This window comes from Rhinopithecus bieti, unplaced genomic scaffold (genome assembly GCF_001698545.2).
Source record: "Rhinopithecus bieti isolate Rb0 unplaced genomic scaffold, ASM169854v2 scaffold_11964, whole genome shotgun sequence".
Lineage (NCBI taxonomy): Eukaryota > Metazoa > Chordata > Mammalia > Primates > Cercopithecidae > Rhinopithecus > Rhinopithecus bieti.
In genome coordinates this window covers 3,296,218-3,320,269 of record NW_016807677.1, presented here as the reverse complement: position 1 = coordinate 3,320,269, position 24,052 = coordinate 3,296,218, and the positions used below count along the sequence as shown (strand labels likewise).

At 43.0% G+C, this 24,052-nt stretch overlaps 1 long non-coding RNA gene across 1 annotated transcript; it reads left to right on the top strand.

Annotated features, from left to right (window-relative positions):
• The first annotated feature begins 5,166 nt into the window (after positions 1-5,166).
• Positions 5,167-22,978, top strand: LOC108536362 (uncharacterized). The gene is made up of 4 exons (XR_001887495.1): positions 5,167-5,314; positions 10,188-10,231; positions 15,054-15,150; positions 22,560-22,978. It is a non-coding gene; the product is annotated as an uncharacterized LOC108536362 (long non-coding RNA).
• Positions 22,979-24,052: the final 1,074 nt, after the last annotated feature.

Here is a 24,052-nt window from a genome sequence, read left to right as displayed (position 1 = left end):
AAAAAAAAAAAAGAGGCCTAATGGTAATAATAGCAGAGTAAACCACTATTTATCAAATGGGCCCCATAAATCCATAAAATCAATTTTCAGGTATTTAAATGTTCTATGACAATTATTTTATTTTATTTCAATTTTAATGATAATCATTTAGAAATACCATGTTCCTTGGGCGGGGGGAAATAAAAAAAGGGAAAGCACTGAGACAGTTTTTTTTTTTTCTTTTTTTTTTTTTTTTTTGAGACGGAGTCTCACTCTGTCGCCCAGGCTGGAGTGCAGTGGCTGGATCTCAGCTCACTGCAAGCTCCGCCTCCCGGGTTTACGCCATTCTCCTGCCTCAGCCTCCCGAGTAGCGCCCAGCTAGTTTTTTATATTTTTTAGTAGAGACGGGGTTTCACCGTGTTAGCCAGGATGGTCTCGATCTCCTGACCTCGTGATCCGCCCGTCTCAGCCTCCCAAAGTGCCGGGATTACAGGCTTGAGCCACCGCGCCTGGCCTTGAGACAGTTTTGTGCTGTCACCCAGGCTGGAGTGCAGTGGTATGATCTTGGCTTATTACAACCTCCACCTCCTGGGTTCAAGCGATTCTCCTTCCTCAGCTTCCTGAGTAGCTGGGATTACAGACACCCGTCACCACGCCGGGCTAATTTTACACTTTTAGTAAAGATGGGATTTCACCATGTTGACCAGGCTGGTCTCGAACTTCTGACCTCAGGCGATGCGTCTGGCTCGGCCTCCCAAAGTGCTGGGATTATAGGCATGAGCCACTGTGCCTGGCCCCAGTTTCAGGTTTTTTCTATCTATTGAGAAACTGCCTTTCCCTGGCATTGGCTGTAACCAATTATTACTTTAGACAGCTAACAACTACCTGACCATCACCTGATGGTCACCTGACATTCCTGGTGGTAGGGGGCTCTCTCCCGCCCTGCTCATGCCTAACTACCTACTGTAACAAAGTGATGAAGGAGCTAGGAGGAGGTAAAAATGGATAATTTGAACCAGTGGGTAGAAATAAGAGAGCCAAGTCAATGAGAGAAGGATTTTGTAACAATCAGGGCAATCATGGAATGGATTGGTTGAGTGTTTCTCATTCCTGAATGAATTTAAGAGGAGGATGTGTTGTGGAAGGGAAGACAACAATGGGTAGGTGTTTTGACTCAAAGACCCACATGTTTTTTTTCTGACTTTGAGGTTCCATAATGTTGTGAAAACTGCTGTAGGAAATGCCAGTTTTGAACAAGGAAGTGAGTTCCTAGAATGGGCGTGTTAAGATAATTAATCTGGAAGTTCTGAGAGACCCATTGAAAGAGGTAGAAAGGCTCCCAGAGGAAAGGCCTCCTTGTGGAGACCGCATCATAAAATCATGGAGACCTAAATGTATGTGCCGAGGCAGAGACAGAAAGAATGAGGGTGAATGGGTTCTAAGGAATAGGAATGTAAGGATCAAGGGAGAGCTTTTTCCTGGGTCCTCTGAAGGTTCTCTGAAAAATCAACTCACCAAAGGTAGAATAATTAGAAGGCATACCAATTTATTTAATGTAGGCACAGAGTATTCACAGGAAGAATCACCGAATAATTACCCACCCCTCAAGGTAGATCAGAAGCTTATACAACATCCTGGCAAAATAGGTTATAAGAGGGAGGAGAGAGAAGAATTCTGTGGAGGGGATTACTAAATGAACGGGTCAGGGAGCAGAGATCAACTTGTACGTAATCTTGAGAAAGGGTCTGTTCAGGTGCGGTGATATTCTTGGTCTTAGAGGGAGGGGAAGAAAAAAACTATTGCTACTTTTGATGGGTCTGGGCCTTAGATAAAGGCTTTGGGAGAGACGATTGGGGCTAGAGGTCGGGGGAAGGTCAGAAAGACCTTGAGCCTTCTTCAGTTTGTTATGACAAAGTACCATATTTTGTGGTATCAGTTTCTGAGCCCCCACAGGAACTAGCAGGATTTGGAATTGATCAGATTTGGGGGAAAGCATGGAGAAGAGGAAGAAGTAATGAGGGGGGGGACCCCCCACTGTCATAAACATGGATGACTAAAATGATTGTTAACTGTGGGGGAAGATGATGAGTGTGGTTTTATACTATGCTATTTTTAAGAAGGTACGTGCTGTAATCTGTTTAATGATAGGTTTTATGCAGGAATCATCATTGTACTCTAGAAGCATCTAGCACGGTGCTGGGCACAGAACAGGCAGTACATGATAATGGGTTGACTATTAGTTGCAAGGGTCCTGGTGACAAATCCAGGCCCTAATACCTCAGGCAGTGTGTGTGTATGTGAACATTCTCTTCTCAGAGCTCTCAATGACTCATTTGGTGGGATAAACAAATTCATGTGCCATTCTGATAGGGACCGGGTTGGGGTGGGGGGTGTAGAACAATGGGAGAGGTATTTTATAGTTCATCAGGATATTGGTATCCAAGCTCATTTTGTACATAAGTATTAATAGCACTTCCAGGATCTAGACACATTAAATGCTGAGTGACAGTGAGGCATTCAAGTAGAAAAGCCCAGAAGGCAGTTGGAGACACTCAACTGGAGCTAAGGAAGGAAGTCAGGGCTATTGCTTGAGACATGAGAGATGTCACACTTCAAGGAAGAAGATGTGAAGGCTGGAGAAGCAAGTGACCCACCTGAGCCTCAGGCAGGCCCAGTGAGGAAAAGGAGTGAGGGAATAGGGAGTGGGGATTGGGAAGGCCAGTGAAGAATGCAGCCCAGTGTGTCCAGGAGGAGGCGGAGGGAGGAGAGAATGCTGTAAAATGCTGCAGGGGATGAGGCAGAAGAGCTCTGAAAAATGTATTTAATCTGGCACAGAGGTAGGGCTGTAGGTAACAGTGAGAATGTAGCTCTAATGGAGTGGTGAGGATGGAGTTCGTATCACAGGGTGTCACCAAATAACTGGGCAGGAAGGAGACAGGAGTAGGGGTATAAATGGACAATTTTGTCTGTGAATGGAAAGTGAAGTTTAGAGATGTGTGGTCAGCCAGGCGCGGTGGCTCATGCCTGTAATCCTAGCACTTTCATAGGCCGAGGCCGGTGAATCACGAGGTCAGGAGATCAAGACCATCCTGGCTAACATGGTGAAACCCCGTCTCTACTAAAAATACAAAAAATTAGCTGGGAGTGGTGGCAGGCGCCTGTGGTCCCAGCTACTCGGGAGGCTGAGGCAGGAGAATGGTGTGAGCCTGGGAGGCGGAGCTTGCAGTTAGACAAGACTGTGCCACTGCACTCGAGTCTGGGTGGCAGAGGAAGACTCCATCTCAAAAAATAAAATAAAAATAAAAATAGAAATAAAATAAAACAGAGATGTGTGATTAAAATAAGTGGTTCAGAATGTAAGACCTTGAAGAATACAAAAAAGAGTTAAGAAGATGTCTTAAAGGACATTGAATTTGAGTTGGGTCCTAAAAAATGGGTGAGCTCTGGCTGGGTGGAGAGCAGTGAATGGAAGTTTCAGGCAGGCATTTGCCTCATGGTAACATTCTGGAAATCCCCAGGGTAGTAAACTGAGTTTGAGAGGCAGAGAGCACTTTGAACCGAATACAGTTCACGTCAAGGGAGAGTGGAACCTGGCGCTGTTTGCCTGCAGGGTCCTCTGATAGTTGGAAGAAAGTTAAATAATAGGTAGCAACTATCAGCTTATGACATGCAGATTGTTGAGGAGGTTGAAAGCTTAGGCCTTGGGGTCAGAGACACAAACCTCTGAACGTGGAACCTCTGAACGTGGAACACTTAGGTTGCTAGGAGTGTGACCTTGAGCTTCTTACTTTGAAGTAGTACCTCCTTCAAAGCGACGTTGTAGGGGTTAATGCGTTTAACACAAATGGCCCAGCTAACCATCTTTTGTACCAGAGAAAACTGATGTTCAGTGTTTTTGTTGTTGTTGTTTTGACGGAGTTTCACTCTCTCACCCAGGCTGGAGTGCAATGAGTGGTGCCATCTCGGCTCACTGCAACCTCCACCTCTTCGGTTCAAGTGATTCTCCTGCCTCAGCCTTCTGAGTAGCTCGGACTATAGTTGTGTGCCACCATGACTGGCTAATTTTTGTATTTTTAGTAGAGATGAAGTTTCACCATATTGGCCAGGCTGGTCTCGAACACCTGACTGAGGTTAAGTTTTAACCAAGGTTGCTCAGCCAGTATGGAGTGGGATGAAATCAAACCTAGTTCTCCAATGCCAGAGACTGTCCTCTTTCACTTGCTTTCCTTCTCCCTTCTAAACATTTGTTAACTACTTTTTAAAGGCTGGAGTCTAAGGTGTGCATGCATGTCTCTCTCTCTCTTTCTCTCCTATACGTTTAATCACATGTGGTGGGAGTGGGGTGGAGAGAAGGGTACAAGGATAAATAAGTTATAGATTCTGTCCTTGAAGTGCCCATGGTCCAGGCTACTGGGGAAGGTACTATGCAGACAGGCAATTAAAATAAAATGTGATAAGCACAAAAATAGACTATAAACAGAGTGTTGTGGCAGCCCAGGAGTGAGACACACTCTTCCTGGGAAAGCTGGGAAAGGCTGCATAGAACAGGTGATGCTCATCTTGGATCCTGAAGAATAAATCAGCATTTGTCAGATAGAGATCAAAGAAAAGGCATTGCAGGAGACAAGAACACAATGCAAAGGCCTGGACTCCTGTGGCAGCCACAGCATGGTGTGTTCAGGAACAGAGCAAGCTCAAAAGCTCTGCATTTGGGGTACATGGTAAGAAGAGAGGAAGATGAGGCTGAAAAACAGGTTGGGGCCAAATTGTCAAGGGACAGTTTCGTGGCGGGCCAAGGAGCTTGGGCTTTATTTTTGGGTGATGAGAAACCAGCAGAAACCTTTGGTAGGGGAATGAGCAGGTTTAATTTTTTTTTTCTTTTTGGGGGTACCAGTTTCATTGAGATATAATTCACAATTCACCTATTTAAAATGTAGAATTAAGTGGTTTTTACTATACTCACTGAATTGTTCAACCATCACTACAATCAATTTTAGAACATTTTCATCACTCCCAAAAGGCATTTCATACCCTTTAATGGTAAGCACACCCACCCCCTCTTCCCCCAATCTCTCTCCAGCTCTAGGTAACTAACGGTTACAGTCTCGCCTGTGCACCATGATGTAGCAGTCTCTCATTGTGAGGTATCACCCGGAGTTCTTTGTCTCACGACCAGGAGCATGTACACCAAAAAGTGAGGTTGAGGTGAAAGTTTCAGAAGTGAAAGAAAGCTCTCTGCTTCTGAGAAGGGACCTGGAAGGGGTTGCCATTTTACAGTTGAATGCAAAGGCTGTTAAAGGAAACCGATGAGGGATTGGTGCCTCATTTGCATAAGGTACAAATTTCTGGTAGCTCCATCCCATCCTCCTAATGCACATGCCGGCCCTTAGCTAGAGTTACTCCATATTGCTTTGTTCCCCTTACCACGCATGTGTCAGGGGATGGAATTTTCTATTGTGGGCATTTCCAGGCAAGTCACCTGTGTAGCCTTTCTTATCTGTGCAGCTGTGGACATGTCTTAAGCAAGCCCTCCTGTGCAAGTTCCCTTATCTGTGCCTGCAGGCTGTTTTTTTGTTTGAAAATATTCAACTGAGGACCCACCCTAACTGCCTGCCTGCTTTTTTTCTTTCTCCTCTCTCATAACCACTTATCTACTTTCTGTCTCTATAGCTTTACCTATTTTGTATATTTCTTGTAAATGAAAGCACATTTACAATATGTGGCCTATTGTGACTGCCCTCTTTCACTTAACATAATTATTTCTCCATGTTTTAACTGTGCTTCATTCCTTTTTATTGCCAAATAATATTCCATTGTTTTTGGATATGCCACATTTTGTTTATCCGTTCATCAGTTGATGAACATTTAGTTTCTTTCCACTTTCTGGCTAGTGTGAATAAGGTTGCTATTAATATTCATATACAAGTTTTAGTGTGGACCTAGGTTTTCATTTCTTTTGGGTATATACCTAGGAGTAGAATTGCTGTATCATATGGTAATTCTATGTTTAACAATCTTATGAGAAATTGATGGACTGTTTTCTAAAACAGCTGCACCGTTGTACACTCTCACCAGCAATGTATAAAGGTTCTAATTTCATTACATCTTTGCCAACTCTTGTTATTATCTGTCCTATTTGTTTTACAAGAGGCTTGCTAGGGCATCAGTTTGAAGGGTAGACAGGTGTAGACCCCTTAGGAGGCCGTTTCAGTGACCCACGTGAGAGATGATAGCAGAATAGGCTGCCAATCTGGCTAATATTGTTACTGACTGTATAGACTTCTTGATCCAACTTCTCTCTTCTGGATCTACAAATGCGGACATGAGCATTCTGCTGTGAGGAAGAAGTCTCCTCTCCCCTTCCGTGGGGTTCCATTGAAGCCAGCAGGAAAGAATTTCAATCCAAGAAGAAATACACTTCTGGTGTTTACTGCTACTGTTCTCTTCGGTTCGTGGTAGTCGTGAGGGCTTTTCTAGCTCAGCTATGTGACAGAGATTAAGGAATTTTGCCTTGTTCTCACAGGGAGGTACTCAAAATAGACAAAAACGTCTTTGGGCAGAGAATGAGATGGAACAACAATCATTAACTCTGGAAAGCAGGATAATGAGTTCCTTCTTATGGGATTGAATCCAATGGATAAAATTCTCTAGGCCAGCCTAGTCAAGACTCCAAACCAGCACCACCTTCCAATATACGAAGCTCAGCTAACGAAAACACTTTCTGACATGACAGTTTCAAGAATGTCATTTTTCCATTTAAGTCCTTGCCACACTACCAGTATTCTCCAAGGTCCTGCGTTAGTCCCAGTCTCGTCTCTGGGTAGTGGCCGCATGATGGTTTTCGGTTTTCTGAGGAAGGCCAAGGCTCACCTATAGATTCCTCTTGCCCTGAAGAGAGAGCAGAGGCCCAGGAGACTTGGAGCGGTAACACTCAGTGTCAGTGAGCCTTCTTTCATTCAATGAATATTTATTGATTCTCAACCACACGCTGTGCTCTGTGCCAAGTTCTCTTGAACACTGAACAAGACAAACAAAACCCCTACCTTCAGGCAACTTTCAGTTCAGGCAGAACCTCCATAAAGGAAGAGAAACACACACAGACACACACAGACACACACACACACACACACACACACGACATTGAGAAAGAATATGTGTATGTGAGAATTTAAGCTTTAGTTAGAATGCAGTCACTGGCCCTTGAATGAGTTAGAATTGTCTGGCACAACAGCACTCCTATCAGCATGAAAAGACTGTAGAGCTATAGGGCAGACTCCCCTCTCCTGAAACAAAATGGAAGGGCTTGCAGGTGTATGCGTGTGTGTCCATGCGTGTGTGTCTGTGTGTGTGTGTGTGTGTCTGTGTGTGCTTGCGTACACATGCATGAGAGGGGGTTCCTCGAGGCAGGAAAACCCAGAGGGTCCTAAAGCCTCTCCTCTTCAGTCTCCAACCCCCACCCTCCCACCTCAAAATATCTAGATAGTTACAGGGCAAAAGGAGAGGAAATTGTGGGTCAACAAAATCCCAAGTTTATAAAATAAAGCCCACACCAATGCAATAAAGTGTGTAAGACAAAGACTTTCCTTTAGAAGTGGGAGCTTGAAAGTGCAGGGGATCACAAAAAAACAAGGAAGCGATGCTTCGCTCCCAATTATTGTGCACTCTCAGCTGTATTTTGTTGACCTCGCTGATTTCAATCAGCTTTCAGCACATCCAGCCTTCACCTGCTATGAATCAAAACCTGGAGGGCTCTCTGTTCTCTGTGCTCAGAAAAAAACCCTTTGATAAGGTTGTTATGGATGCAAGGCAGAGCGGGTTGGGCTGGGTGCTTTTCTTAGCCTGGCATTACACATTTATGATGCAAACCAATGAAAAAGCAAGGGCTCGGAGTGCAGGATCTGGAGAGGGGGGCCTGAGGCGCAGGTGGGGTGGGGTTTGCCTTAGGGGAGTAGCTCACCCCTGTTTGTCTTTCATTGTTGGAACAAAAGGCTGATGAGGGAAGGGCAGGTGCTGGATGGATGTGACCACAGGTCTCCTTTGAGGAGCTTAGGACTGTGAAGCTCAATTTAGGACTTCTATCATGATCTCTGGGATCCTCCATGGATTGACTTTTCTCTTAGGAAGGTGAATGGACTGACAATTTTGAGCACTAGAAACCTCTTTGGCAGAACATAATCTCCATGAAGGCAGGGATTTTTTTTGTCTGCTTTGTTCACTCGTCTGTTCTGATGTCTAGAAAAGCACTTGGCATACAATAGGCATTCAATTAAGTATTTGTAGAATTAATGAATGGCTAGGCATCCTTGTTTTTAGGGCCACCTTGACAAGGGTACGTAGAGTACAAGATCATTTCTTCTCGGCTTTGGTGAATTTAGGAGCTATTCTGGGCTCCAGGCTGCTATAGTGACTGCTGCTGGGGGTGGATGGGGAGGATGATAGTGAGAGTGGGAGACAGATGGTGGAGGAAAATCAGGTGGTTCAATTAGCTTGTACTAAAAAATACAGATGCTCATATACATATCACCCACCCTGTAACCTTCTACTGTTACCAAGGTAAAGAGTGCAACCCTCCTTTTCTGCTTTCTCCCACGATTAAACCCCCAAGCATATGATTTTTTTTTTTTTAAAAAACTTCCTGTCTTCTTCAAGGCTACCCATAACATTACTTATTCCTATTTGGATACTGGCTATTTATGTAACTTTGATTTTTCACCTCTAATATATCAGTTTTCTCATTTGCAAAATGGGCTTCATAAAATTGATCTCATCAAGTGGTCAAGAAAATGGATCAATGTATGATCAAGCCCCTAGCACTTAAGGGCTGCCCCATGTATGTTACCATTGCATGCCACACGGCTTCTACCACTAAAACTAATTATTGCCGCTCAACACAATGTGAGTCTAAGATTGCTCTGTGTGATTGAGGCCTGAGGCTGGAAGAGGAAGGGTAAGACAGCTGTTCGTGACTGGGACCATATTTCCTGAGGGCTGGTCTCCCTCTTCTGATAACAGCTTCCCTACCAGTCCTTTCTCAAGGCCCAGACTGATCAAGAGCCACCATTGGGTTTCTCCAAATGGTGGTGCCCAGGGCACAGGCTGTTTTCAGTATTTATTATTATTATTTTTTGAGATGAAGTCTCACTCTGACACCCAGGCTGGAGTGCAGTGGTGCGTTCTCAGCTCACTGCAACCTCAGCCTCCTAGGTTCCAGTGATTCTCCTACTGCAGCCTCCTGAATAGCTGGGGTTACAGGCACGTGCCACCATTTCCAGCTAATTTTTGTACTGTTAGTAGAGATGGGGTTTCTCTGTCTTGGCCAGGCTGATCTCGAGCTCGTGACCTCAAGTGATCCGCCCCTCTTGACCTCCCAAAGTGCTAGGATTACAGGCATGAGCCACTGCTCTGGCCCTGTTTTCAGTATCCTCCAGTGAGACCCCTTACTTCTCTCTGGGAGTGGGGTCTCACCACTTAGTGCTTCTTTAACTCTCCCAGCATCCCCTGCCATGTTTTGCATGTAGTACAGTGTTATATTTCAAATTTGACATTGGATCGCATAATCTAATGAAAGATTTGGGGTTGCTTTCAGGTGGGAAGGCCAATTTGGGAGCCTTGGGGAAGCAATAGGATGAGGTTTCTGTACTGGGTAGTGATAGCAGGCAAGTGGCAGGGGCAGTTAGCCTGGGCTCACCTTCCTGCCCCACCCCTCATCAGCTGTGTGATGCCAAACATGTTATGAAACCTCTCTGTGGGTCAGTTTTCTAGTCTAGAAAGCAGCAGTGATGATCTACTCAACAAATATTTAGTAATCACTTCCGTGCACCAGGTACAGTTTACTAAAGGCATTGACATCACAGGTCAATAGATGAGGCTCTGCATGGAATAGACGAGATAATGTATGAATTGCAGTCAGCTAGAAAGCATGAAACACATGTTAGCTATTGTCATTATTTCATATGGTTTAGATGCCAACATTTTGGAATATCCAGGACTTGTCATTGGTTCTCTTTGTTAGAGAGAATGTATGGAATTGGAATTGTCTAGAAAAATGAGGTTATATGGTCAGTGAATCTGTCCAATATATGCTTCCCTGCAACTTTTTGCACCTAAGCACCTTGAAGGTACAACAATTGTGGCTTGGGTCTTCCATTATTCCAGCTGTAATATGTACCTAACTCATCCCCACTGAATCTTCCTCTCTGCATTTTTAGGTAAAACCTCATTAACGTAACTGCAGCAATGAAGATATTACCTAGTAAGTATGTTGTACTGAAATCTGTTTTGCAAATGCTTTTAAGATACAGTACCTCACTGGCTCCAGTGCCCAGGAATGCCCATGCCTGATTGGAATGTGGATAAAGGTGACACTAAGCCCCTGAGAACTGTCATAACCACATTGTGTTTCAAGTTTGGGAGCGTAGTGGTTTATCCTTTGTCATCATCTACAGCATCTATGCTCTTTGCCTAGAAGAGTTTGTAAGACTCCCCCTCCCCAACCCCTGCAGCCCCACATTGTAGACAAAAAGGTTGTAATAGACTGTGTGTGAGTTTGGGGATCAAACAAATAAGCATTCAATTCCAGGTATATCACTTGAGGAAAAGGCCTGATAGCTTACTGATCTCAGGTTTTTCCAAGAGAAAATAGGGCAACAATATATATTCCAAAGAGTTGTATGAGAATTACGTAAGTGTCTATAGTAAGACGTGTAGCATGCCTCTGTAAATATTCCTTCACTTTCCTCTTCTCACCCTCCTCCTCCCCACAACACGACCTTTCCTGTGTGTCCCTAATGTTCTCTGGGGTTGATCATCCCCCCTTATCTCCACTATGCCCCGAGTTGTGGAGAGAGAGAGTGTGTGTGTGTGTGTGTGTGTGTGTGTTTTGTGTGCGTGGTAGTGGAAGGGGGTGGGGAACGACAACATGGCGCCTGGCTCCTTCTCTGATCTGTCCTGCGGGAGGAACTTAGCACACCAGCCCCACGCGGCTCACATAACACCATAAGTAAAACACAAACAAAGCAGAGGTTGTTCTGCTTGTCAGCCTCCAAGACCATATGGAGCTGAGACATGATTGTATTACCTCTGCTATATTGCAGTCGAGCTAAACAGAAAAGCCATAATAAACTATTCTGGGAGGTCCCTGAGCTCCACACACAGAACACAAACAGATAAACAAGAGGGTGGCTGTTTTTTTGTTTTGTTTTTTGTTTTGGAAGAAGCACCAGAGAAACAAGGGAGAGAGTGAGAAAAAAAAAAAAAGGAAAATGGAGGGGCTGGGCACGGTGGCTCACACCTGTAATCCCAGCACTTTGGGAGGCCGAGGCAGGCAGATCACCTGAGGTCAGGAGTTGGAGACCAGCCTGGCAACATGGTGAATCCCCATCTCTACTAAAAATACAAAAATTAGCCGGGCGTGGTGGCAGGTGCCTGTAATCCCGGCTACTGGGGAGGCTGAGGCAGAAGAATCGCTTGAACCTGAGAGGCAGATGTTGCAGTGAGCTGAGATAGCGCCATTGTACTCCAGCCTGGGCAAGAGTGGAACTCTGGGGAAAAAAAAAAAAAAAAAAAAGGAAGAAGAAGAAAAAGGAAAAAAGAGAAGGGGAGAAAGTAGGAAAGAGGGCTATGGTTCAGGACCATTTTAGTGGAACTGGATCAATGGAGCATTGCTCCTGAAAAGATTTATAGCCTCTGGGGGACTCGTGGTTTCACCTAGGCAGAGAGTAAAATCTGATGGTAATTTAACTTCTCTATGGTGGATGTCTATGTTTGTAGAGGAGTTGGGAGAATTGAAGAGGAAAAGATGCAAAACAGCATTGAGGAATATTTGGAACACCTTTAAGTCTACCCATATCTCCTTTCCTTTTTCCCCCTCCTTGTGTCCCTCATCCTCATGATTCCAGTCCAAATGGGATGATGAGACTCATATTTTGTGACACGGACTAGACTCTTTTCTTCAGCAGGGTTGGAGCTGTGGGCTGAAAGAGAGAGAGAGTGTGTGTATATGAATGTGTGTGTGTGTGTGTGTGTATGTATGTGTGGATAGGTATGTGCAAGGAGTGGGGGTCAATGGATGGAAGGGTATACGTTCAGATAGAAGCTATATTGTCCCTGGGGTTGGCAGGCTATATGCCCACTGGGAGTCTTCCCAGACCTCAGGAACAACTAGAGAAAATAAATCAGGAAGAAAGACAAAATAAACAAAAGCAAAATAAAACAAAACAAAACCCCACAGCCACAGCCACCCAATTCCCAAAGTGTCAACAAACCCACATGGAAATGTCTGCAAAATTAAAAAAAAAAACAAATTCCCTGTTTGAATGTTGTTTCTCCCAGGTGTGAAGGCAGGTCCCAGCACTTTGAGAACTGTTGTCTGATTTGAAAGTGTGTATAAGGATAGAGTTCAAATGCAATGCAGCCATTAGCAGTAATTACTTTTATGTAGAACTACGTCCTACTCAAACATTATAGCCACTTTTTCAAATTCTTAACTTATAAAAGCCATATACAATGGCAGTTGAGGATGAGGAATTTTGATTTAGACAAACTTGGGTTCAAATCTCAGGTCTGATACAATGGTGTGGGGCCTTGGGGCATCTAGTATAGAAAGATGGTATAAACCATCTTGGGGAAGCAGCCTGCTTCTAGCCTCAAGAGCAAAATGTAGAATTCTACTCTGCGGAGGATCATGAGGAGAAAAGAAGTGAATAGATTATCTGATGAATACAAATGTTTTAAAAATTATTGCTAGGCGATAGATCAATTGGAGTATTTGTTAGTGGTGGTGAGGAGTCCATTTGACCCTTGAACAACAGAGGTTTGAGCTCCACAGTCTATTTGTACACAGGTATTTTTTCCAACTAAATGTTGGTTGAAAATACAGTATTTGCAGGATGTGAAGCCCGTGTACATGGAGGGTCGACTTTTCATACAGGCAGGTTGCTCAGGGCTGACTATGGGACTTGGATATGCGTGGATTTGGACAACCTGGCTCAGCAGAGAGCAATACTTAACACAGTCATCTTAATATAAACACAGATGATTGATTCAACCCCAAATGTGATATAATTACAGTAGAAGGATAGGGGAGAGACAGTAGGAAGAAGGTGGCAGTGTATTAGAGAACAAAATTCTCAATTGCAATGAAAGGAATTTAGTAGAAACTGTCTAAAATGGATAACTTGAGAAATAGCAATATGAATATGTTATTTAAAATGTTAAAGGTAAATGCCAGTAGAAATTGCTAAGAGTTGAGAGAGGTTACCTATGTGGGACTGAGGAAGTAAGGAGGAGTAGACCTATTGGTTGATATGAGTCTTTTAGTACGACTTAATTTGTAAAACCATGTATATAGATTACTCTGATAAAAACAAAATTAATTTAGAAAGGTAGTACATACAAAGTGCTTAGCATGGTGCTTGGCACATATTAAAGTCTTCATAAACATTAACCATCATTATTGGCTGGGCATGGTGGCTCACACCTGTAATCCTAGCACTCTGGGAGGCCGAGGCAGGTGGATCACTTGAGGTCAGAAGTTCGAGACTAGTCTGGCCAACATGGTGAAACCCTGTCTCTACTAAAAATACAAAAATTAGCTGGGTGTGAAGTGTGCCTGTAATTCCAGCTACTTGGGAGTTGTGGAATGTGTCTACAATTCTAGCTAGTTGGGAGGCTGAGGTAGGATAATTGTTTGAACCCTAGAGACAGATGTTGCAGTGAGCCAAGATGGCACCACTGCATTCCAGTCTGGGTGACAGAGTTAGACTGAGTCAAAAAATAATAAATAAATAAACAAACATTAACCATCATTATAGAACTAGAGTGTGTAGGAAAAGATTATTTTGTCCATTCCCCTGCCTTTAGTCAGGCCAACAGCTAAACTCCCCCACAGGGCTGGTGATATCATTGGGTAAATCCAGTAACTCCGCCAGCATCAACCATCTGTGTGACTTCGGTAAGGCCTTCTCCCATAGTTTATAATAACCTCAGCAAGGTTAAACGTCAAAGCCAGTCCTGGGCACAACTGCCACATAGGTAAAGTTGCTGTAATAGGCCTTCTGTCCTTGTAGAAGGTTGAATAATGGTTCTACAAATATGCCCATGTCTTAGTCCCCAGAACCTGTGAATGTCATCGGGTATTTGGCAAAAGGGTATTTGCAGATGTGATTAAATTAGGGATCTTGAGATAGGGAAATTATTATCTTGTTATCTTCATGGGTCCAGTATAAATAAAACAGTCTTTGTAAGAGGAGAGCAGAGGAGTCAGAATCAAAGATACTAGGAGATGGGACAACAGAAGGAAGAAACTGGAATGATGAGCTTTGAAGATGGAGGAAAGGGTCACAAGCCAAGGAATATAGGCTGCCATTGGAATCTGAAAATGTCAAGGAAACAGATTCTCCCCTCAGGGCCTCCAGAAGTATCAGTCCTACTGACCTCTTGACTGTAGCCAGGTGAAACTGACTTCAGACTTCTGACCTTCAGTCCCGAAGAAAGTATGTGTTGTCTTAAGCCACTAAGTTTGTGATAATCTGTTACAGCAGCAATAGGAAACCAAATAGAGTCCTAAGTCCCCCAAATTTCCCTCCCTTTCTCTTCAGCTTCTACCATCCAACCAATATATACCAAGTCTGGTAACCAGGGCCTGCCTGGGAAATGGGAAAATTTGTTTGCATTAAAGTGTTATGAGTTGTTGTATAGCTTTCAAAGAAATTTTACATCATGAAAAAAAGATTTCAGGAAGACAGCCTGAAGAACAGAAGTGTTTTCATTCACATTTGTATTTCTAGTATAGTCGACCCCCCATATCCACAGGTTCCACATTCCTGGATTTGGCTAATTACAGATCAAAAATATTTGGAAAAAAAAAAAAACAATAAAATTAAAAATACAACAATAAAAAATAATACAAATGAAAAATACAGTATAGCAACTATTTATACAGTGTGTATATTGCATTAGGTATTATAGTAATCTAGAGATGATTTAAAGTACATGGAAGGATGTGAGTAGATTATATGCAAATACTATACTGTTTTATATAAGGGACTTGAGCATCTGTGGATTTTGGTATCTAGGGCTGGGGGTCCTGGAACAAATCCCCTGCAGAAACCAAGGGATAGCTGTACCTACCACAGTGCCTGGCCAATAAACGATTGCTGAAAGAGTGAATGAGTAAGTAGCTAAATACATAAAAGAATAAATCCCTGAATAAGGACCCTAGACTTAAAGAAGCATTCCATCACTGTTCATTAATCAAAGATATTTAATACTTCTTACTGTTGAGAAAGCCTTCTTGCTGCCTAATTGAAATCCCCCAAGCTGAATTTTAAGTGCTGTCTTTTTTATCCTCAGTGGATTTAGTGAACATCTGGTGACCAACCAACATCTATTAAATCACTCATAGTTTTCTTTTCTCTGACTAAATAATCTCCATTCAATGAACTATTCATATCAGTCTTCTCTTGTCATGGTCAGAGCAGGCCAGTTTCAATGGTGGGCTTTGCTGTGGGCTCTCTGGCTAAAAGGAACTACAATGGGATGGGGCTTCTATTGTATCCTAGTTCTCTAACCTTTGCACACTTTTGTTTAGGGGCTATGGACAGAGAGATTCTCCTGTCTTTGTTGTCAGCATTGTGCTTACAGAAAGTAGAACAATCTGAGTCACATGTGTCAGTGGCCTATTTCTGTAACCTGTGGAGGCACCACATTGAGAAGTTAAGAGTATGGATTTTAGCCTCTGATAAACCTGAGTTCAGGCATGGTTCTCTTACTATCTGTGTAGTGTCGGGCAGATCACTGAAGCTCTCTAAACTTGATTACTATAATCTCTAATACATAATCTCTAAAACAGGAAGCTTGTAATGTTGTTGTGAAGATTAAATTAGATAATATAATTAGCACTCTTAATTGTGCCTGGCCCTTAGTAAGTGCTTACTAAATGTTAACTATTAATGGTGAAGAAATCGGGAAAGGGTGTGGCAAAACTTGCTTTTCTCCTTCTGGGACATTCAGGGCCATTCACGGGGTTGAGTGGGGTGGGGGATTAAGGTCAGGTTATCTTGGGCATAATTCATTTATTCATCCATTCATCCATTGCATAAGCTTTTATTTTGTGCCCTCAAGGCATCCTCAATGAAGTAGGGAACCAAACAGAAAAATACACTGTGAGGCCCTGTGCTAAGGGGTTCTGCAGTGGCTTCTAGAGAAGGAGATGTTTGAATGAGTTCTAGAAGATGAATAGGTGCTCCTAGGAAGAGATATTGGCATTCCAAACAGAAGATGAAACAGAACATACAAAGCCATCAAATATGTAACAGCACAATGGGTCCAGGGGATGTAAGAGGGAAGTAATAAAAGTTATTTATCCTATTTCAAGTTTTCTACTTTCTTTTCTTTCTTTTCTTTTTGAGACAGCCTCACTCTGTTGCCCAGGCTGGAGTGCAGTGGCACCATCTTGGCTCACTACAATTTCTGCGTCCCAGGTTCAAGCAATTCTCATGCCTCACCCTCCTGAGCGTGTCACCATGCCTGACTAATTTTTTGTATTTTTTGGTAGAGACAGGGTTTCATCATGTTAGCAAGGCTGGTCTCAAACTCCTGACCTCAAGTGATCCAGCCACCTTGGCCTCCCAAAGTGTAAGGATTACAGGTGTGAGCCACTGAGGCTGGCCCAGTTTTCTACTTTCTAAGTATTGTTGGTGATATGGTTTGGCTCTGTGTCCCCACCCAAAACTCATGTTGAATTGCGATCCCCAGTGTTGGATGTGGCACCTAGTGGGAGGTGATTGAATCATGGAGGTGGTTTCTAAAGGTTTAGCATCATCCCCCTGGTTCTGTCTTGTGATAGAGTTCTCATGATATCTGGTTGTTTGAAAGTGTGTAGCACCTCCCTCTTTGCTCTTTCTCCCTCCTGTCGTGCAGGATGTGCTGGCTTCCTCTTTGCCTTCCTCCATGATGTAAGTTTCCTGAGGCCTCCCTAGCCATGCTTCCTGTACAGCCTATAGAACTGTGAGCCAATTAAACCTTTTTTCTTTATAAATTACCCAGTCTCAGGCTTGTACTTCTTGCCCTCCTTAGAGTTGGGTTCCACTCTATGGCCATGTGACAATGAGTAGTAAGCAGAAGTCACATGTGCTTGGGCATTTTATTATTGACATGAAAACTTTCCAAACTCTCTTTTCTTTTATTACAGTGACTGGTAATGTTTAATATGGCAGCTGTTCTCTTAGAGTAGGTGTGGAGGGAGGAGACACAGAAGAGATTCCCTAGTTCTGTTCTATTCCGTATTGTATTGTTTACAGAATAATACCTCTTACTGCTACAAGTCAGCAAGACTTTGAGGTCGTTTGTGACTGCAACATAACCTACTCTATCCTGACTTATCAAGTAAATATAGCTTAAAGAAATAGCAATATGTGGTTTTCTTTTCCCCCCTTCTCAGACCCACCCTCACTCTCAAGACATAGGGCAGAGTTAAAGAATTTCAAAGGCAGCCTTGAATGAGAAATGTCAAAAATGAAGCCTGTCCATATGTGTGCAGTTGGAGTCCCACCCAACGCTTTGCCTTTGGGGAGGGAAGGTATTGTTCAGGGATTGGCTGTAAGCATGGTGCTTTGGGTTTCCCTGGCAGCAGTTGCCTCCCTGAGCCAGTGCCCAGCACCAGTGTGTGGGTTCCTCCAAATGGGTCCCACGGTGACTCCACAATAATGATGCCACTTTCCTTTGCACAGTTTTCTACCCAGGGTAATGTGCTTTCACATATTTTACTTCTCTGACACATCACAACAACTAGTGAGGTCGGTGTTATAATTAATCTCATTTCACAAGTGAAAAAACGAGGTCAGAAAGGTTATGTGACTTGTGCAAGATCACACAATTAGTAAATTTTAGAAACATGTTTCAATCTGGGGACTGCTGATACCAGCTTATGAATTCTTTCTGCTCAATGTTTTCTGCCTCCCCTACCCTTTTTTTTTTTTTTTTTTTGCCCTGAGGATGGTTCAGCCTGCCTTTCTAAATACACCCAGAAACAGAGTTTTCAATTTATAATAGTGATGGCTTCAGGGACAAAGTGAAAAAAAACGAAAACAACAACAACAACAACAACAAAAAACTCGTAGGAAGTTTCTTTCTAGCTATTCACCATTTTCCCATCAGAAAAACATGTAAGAGGTATCGTTATCTTCCAAATCCTTTTATAAATATGCAATGTCTATTTTTCCATCTGTACACAGACCCAGATTTTAGCTTTGAGGAGCTTAGTCTTTTCTGAATCTATTCTACTACAGAGCTTTGGCTCATTCTAGAGTGTTTTAGACCGTAGCATCCTATTTTTATTTATTTATTTATTTATTTATTTATTTATTTTTGAGATCCCAGGTTGGAGTGCAGTGGCATGTTCTCGGCTCACTATAACTTGTGCCTTCCGGGTTCAGGTGATTCTCTTGCCTCAACCTCCTGAGTAGCTGGGATTACAGGCGAGTGCCACCACGGCTAATTTTTAAATATTTTTAGTAGAGATAGGGTTTTACTACGTTGGTCAGGCTGGTCTCAAATTCCTGACCTCAAATGATCTGCCCATCTCAGCCTCCCAAAGTGCTGTGATTACAGGCGTGACTCACCGCACCCTGCCTGTAGCATTCCTTCTCCACCGAGCCTTTCCTGATAACCCCAAATCTATTCTGGTTTGGTTCTTATCATGTAATGTCTTCTATTATGCCTGGCTGTAAACATGTCTAACTTCCTCACTAAAATATAAGCTCTTGGTGAATCGGGACTGTGACATACACATTTTGGAGGGGGCTGGTGTAATAGATTAGAAGGCCCTGGGTTTTAGCATTAGCTCTGTCATTTGCTAAAGTCTGTAGCCTTTGACAAACCACGTCACTTCTCTAGGCCTCAGTTTTCTTTTTTGTAAAATATGAGTGTTGGGATAAAGGCTTCAAAGGCCTATGATCTCTAAAATCACATGCAAACATTTATATCTATGTGCAATTTCTTTAGAAATGATTCAAAATATTTATCAGATTCTTAAAGGGATCTGTAATCTAAGAAAGTTTACAAAACAATAAAGAATATTTGTTTCCTTCAAGCTCTAACATTCCAAGACTGTTTTAAAAAAATCCATCAATCAATGGAGCAAAACAGAAAGCCCAGAAATAGACCTACACTTATATAGTCATTTGATTTTTGACAAAAGTGCAAAAGCCATAAAGAGGGGGAAAAAAAGTCTTTCAGCATTTTTTTTTTTTTTTTTTCTTGAGACAGACTCTCTTTCTGTCACTAAGCAATCCTCCTACCTTAGCCTCTTGAGTACCTGGGACCACAGGTACATGCCACCATGTGCAGCTAATTTTTTTTCGTTTTTTGTAGAGTCTGGGTCTTGCTGTGTTGTCCAGACTGGTCTTAAACCCCTGGCTTCAAGCAGTCCTCCTGCTTCACCCTCCTAAAATTCTGGGATGACAGGCGTGAGCCACCATGCTGGCAACAATTTTTACTGAAAACAACTAGATATTTATAAGGAAAAAAATTTTTCCTTGTTCCCTACCATATATGAAAATTAATTTGGGATGGATTACAGACCTGAAGTAAAAGCTAAAACTATAAAGTTTCTAGGCCAGGTGTGGTGGCTCACAACTGTAATCCTAGCACTTTGGGAGGCTGAGGTGGGCAGTTCACTTAGTCCTGGAGTTTCAGACCAGCCTGGGCAACACGGCAAAACCCTGTGTCTACAAAATATACAAAAATTATCCAGGTCTGGTGGCAAGCGCCTGTAGTCCCAGCTACTAGGGAGGCTGAGGTGGGAGAATTACTTGAGCCTGGAAGGTCGATGCTTCAGTGAGCCATGATCATGTCACTGCACTCCAGTCTGTGTGACAGAGTGAGACCTTGTCCTAAAAAAAACAAAGTGTGGTGGCTCAAGCCTGTAATCCCAGCACTTTGGGAGGCCGAGGCAGGTGGATTACTTGAGGTTAGGCATTTGAGACCAACCTGGACAACATGGCGAAACCCTGTCTCTACTAAAAAAATACAAAAATTAGCTGAGCGTCATGGCACACACCTGTGGTTCCAGCTACTTGGGAGGCTGAGGCATGAGAATTGCTTGAACCTAGGAGGCAGACGTTGCAGTGAGGAGATATTGAGCCACTTCACTCCAGCCTGGGCAACAGAGCGAAGCTATCTCAAACAAAACAAAACAAAACAAAACAAAACAAAAAGGCCGGGTGCTAAAACCAGCCTGGCCAACATGGTGAAGCCCCATCTCTACAAAAAATGCCAAAAAATCAGCCAAGCATGGTAGCATGTGCCTATAGTCCCAACTACTTGGGAGGCTGAGGCAGGAGAATCTCTTGAACCTGGCGGGTGGAGGTTGCAGTGAGCCGAGATTGTGCAATTGCACTCCAGCCTGGGTGACAGAGCAAGACTCCATCTCAAAATGTAAATAAATAAATAAATACATAAATAAAAATAGAAAAGAACTGGCACAACACAGTAATGAAAAGACAAACAACATTAACAAGAAATGGGCAAAAGATTGAACAGATACTTCACTAAAGAAAGTTTACAAATGGCCAATAAGTACATGAAAATATACTCAACAATAAAATACCACTACATATCCATGAGAATGGCTAAAATATAAATGACAGCCAACATCAAATGTTGGCAAAGATGAGGATTAACTGTAACTCTCATACATTATGAGTTGCAGTACACAGACACTTTTGAAGCTGGTCTGGTAGTTTTTTTTTAAAACTAAGCATACACCTATCTTATGATCCAGCAATACAACTCCTAGTTATTTATCCAAGAAAAGTAAAGACAGGCATCCATAAAGTGACTTGTAGAAGATTCATAGCAACTCGATTGATTAAAGTCCCAACCTGAAAACAGCCCAGGTGTACATCAACAGGAGAATGGATACAAACAAAAGAATACCCCTCAGCAGTAAAAGGGAACAAACTACTGATACATGCCTCAATACAGATGAATCTCAAAAACGTTGGGCCTTACATTGTGAAGGAAGACTGGCACCAAGAGTACACACTGAATTATTTAATTTATATGAACTTCTATAATAGGCAAAAGTAATATAAAGTGAAAAAATCATAACAGTGGTGTCTTCTGGAGGGCAGGAGTGGGGTTTAATTGGGAGGATCATGAGGCAAACTTCTGGGGTTGATGGTCATGTTTTACACCTTGATAGGATTTTGGGTTGCACAAAGTTATGCATTTATCAAAGCTCATTGAATGTTACACTTAAGATTTTTTTCTTCTTTTTGAGACAGGATCTCACTCTGTTGCCCAGGCTGGAGTGTGGTTGAGCAATCTTGACTCACTGCAACCTCCACCTCCTGAGTGATTCTTCCACTTTAGCCTCCCGAGTAGCTGAAACTACAGGTACACACCACCACGCCCAGCTAATTTTTGTATTTTTTGGTAGAGATGGGTTTTTGCCACGTTGGCCAGGCTGGTCTCAAACTCCTGACCTCAAGTGATCCACCAAAGTGCTGGGATTATAGGCGTGACCCACCACACTCAGCCGATACACTTAAGATTTGTGCATTTCATGGTATGTAAATTTTTCTTCAACAAAAATAACCATAAGCAAATATTGAAGACTCATGATTTGCATGCTGAAGTGTTTCAGGGTGAACTGCACTGATGTCTGCAATTTACTTTGAAAAGCATCCAAAAACATAAGAGATTGATGGGGGATATGAGAGATGGCTAGATGGTCGATGGACAGCTATGTGATAAATATAGAAAAATGATAATTGGCGAATCTAGGAGGCGAGTATATGGGTGCTCACTATACAGTTCTTTCAACTTTTTTTTGCTATGCTTTAAAACTTACATAATAAAATGTTGGGAAAAATATCTGTTGATCTGCAACCAATAACTGACCAACCAAATGACCAAATAGCTAACCAATCAATTAGTAAGTCAGCTAAAACAGTGTTCCCCAAACTTTACTCATTTGAATACTCCCCATATCATTATTTATTTAATAGTGTATCTGAATGTGACTCGTTTTTATTTTATTTTATTTTTTTGAGACAGAACTTTGCTTTTGTTGCCCAGGCTGGAGTGCAATGGCGTGATCTCAGCTCACTGCAACCTCCGCCTCCTAGGTTCAACAATTCTCCTGCCTCAGCCTCCAAAGTAGCTGAGATTACAGGCGTGTGCCATCACACCCAGCTAATTTTTGTATTTTCAGTAGAGACAGGGTTTCACCATGTTGGTCAGGCTGGTGTTGATCTCCTGACCTCCCAAAGTGCTGGGATTAGAGGCATGAGCCACTGCACCCAGCCACGTAACTAATTTTTAAACTTATGTTCTACCTTAGCCTTATCCTGAGTAATAATATCTGTGAAATTAAGCGTCTTACATTAGTTATATTTATATAATACAATACACTTAATATATCTAAACGTTAACTTAAAAATGTTCGCACATATGCCATGTACAATTATTTCACTTACCCTCTAATATATGCATATGACACTTTAGAAGTTCTGATCTGTGTTTGGTGCTGTGGGGGAATTAGAAGTGAATCATGTGGTTCTCTGACCTCAAAGGACTCCATCGTGCATCCCATCAATCTGCAGAAGGAGAGGACAGACTGCAAAAATGGGACCAGCTTCACAGACTGCAAAAATGGGACCAGCTTCGGGGCTGGACACAAGTGGCTGGGAAATGTCCACAGCAGGTCTCATTCCCCGGGAGGCGAGGATGAAAATTACTGGTGACACATGGGTCAATGGCCCGTCTCCTGACTCAAGACACACAAGAAAGAGACTCTCTGAAGCCTCAGGAGCAGACTCTCAATTGGATAGTTCCTGGAATTTGAAGGTCTGCCATAGACTCTGAAGAGAAAGGGAAAATACACGCAAACCACCCAATCACAGGGGCCCCTGTGGCTCCTCACCCACCCTCCACCCTCCACCTTCCACCTATTCCACTCCTCTCAATTGTCAATTAAAATAAACAGCCTTGTATTCCACGGCCTGGCTTCAATCTATCTTGGCTGGGAGGATACGCATGGATTTGTGGCAGTGCCTGAAAGTCCTTGCTCAACCTTTTTAATATCTGAACAAAGCAATCAAACCCGGTAAGATCTAGCGAAGGCAAGATCACTCTTCTGTCCCTGGGATGGAAGCTTATTAGTCTGTGGCCCACATCATCAGAGTTATTGTGCCATGTTAAATTTATTGGTACTATCTCACCTCATTAAATACTTAAATAGACCTGACAGGACAGAAAAAACGGGCTTCTTAATTTTTTTCCTCTCTCCAAAGGGAGCTGGTATTTCCCATGTCCCAGTTCACCTCTGCTGCAGCTGTTGGCAAAGAAACGAGAAAGCCTGGCCCTGCGCAGAAGGTTTGGGTTGGCTGCGTGGCAGCTCCCAGGGTCCTCCTGACCCTGACCTGCCTTGGGCCAGAAGAAGAAAGCACCTTGGAATGTGTGTCCATGTCCACGAGAAGGAGGTGAAGAGGGCAACCATGGAATTTATTCTCTTTGCCGAGTTACCCAAATCTCTGTGGCTTTTTACATTTTCTGAGAGAAGTCTTGTCAGTCATTTAGCCAGGACAATTGCCAGAAATAAAGGTCAGGGTCACTGAGGAGAAAGGAAATAGGGAGTGTGTAGGGGAGGGTGGAAGTGGAGTCGGGGTGAGTTCACAGCAGCTCCCTGTCCATCCCTCAGCACTGGGGATTGTGGTCTTTATTTAGCAGATAGCCCTGGTATCCAGGGTTGGATTCTAGCCAAGGCTAGGATTTCCCCAGATTCTGAGCTAGAGAACTTGGCAGGCTGGTGAAGCCTTGCAGAGAGCCACTAGCCTGAAGGTTTCAAACAAATTACAAATGATGAGAGGTGGAAGTCAATGAATGCGAATGTTGCTTGGTCCTATTTCTTTCCCCAGACCCCCTTATGACCATCCCCCAATTGTGTTTGTGTGTGTGCGTGCATGTGTGTGCGTGTGTGTGTGTGTTCGGAGGGCAGAGTGCAAATTCAGGAACTGGAGAAACTTTGCAACCTAGAAAATATTCCTTAAACGGTTTCATCAGAAGT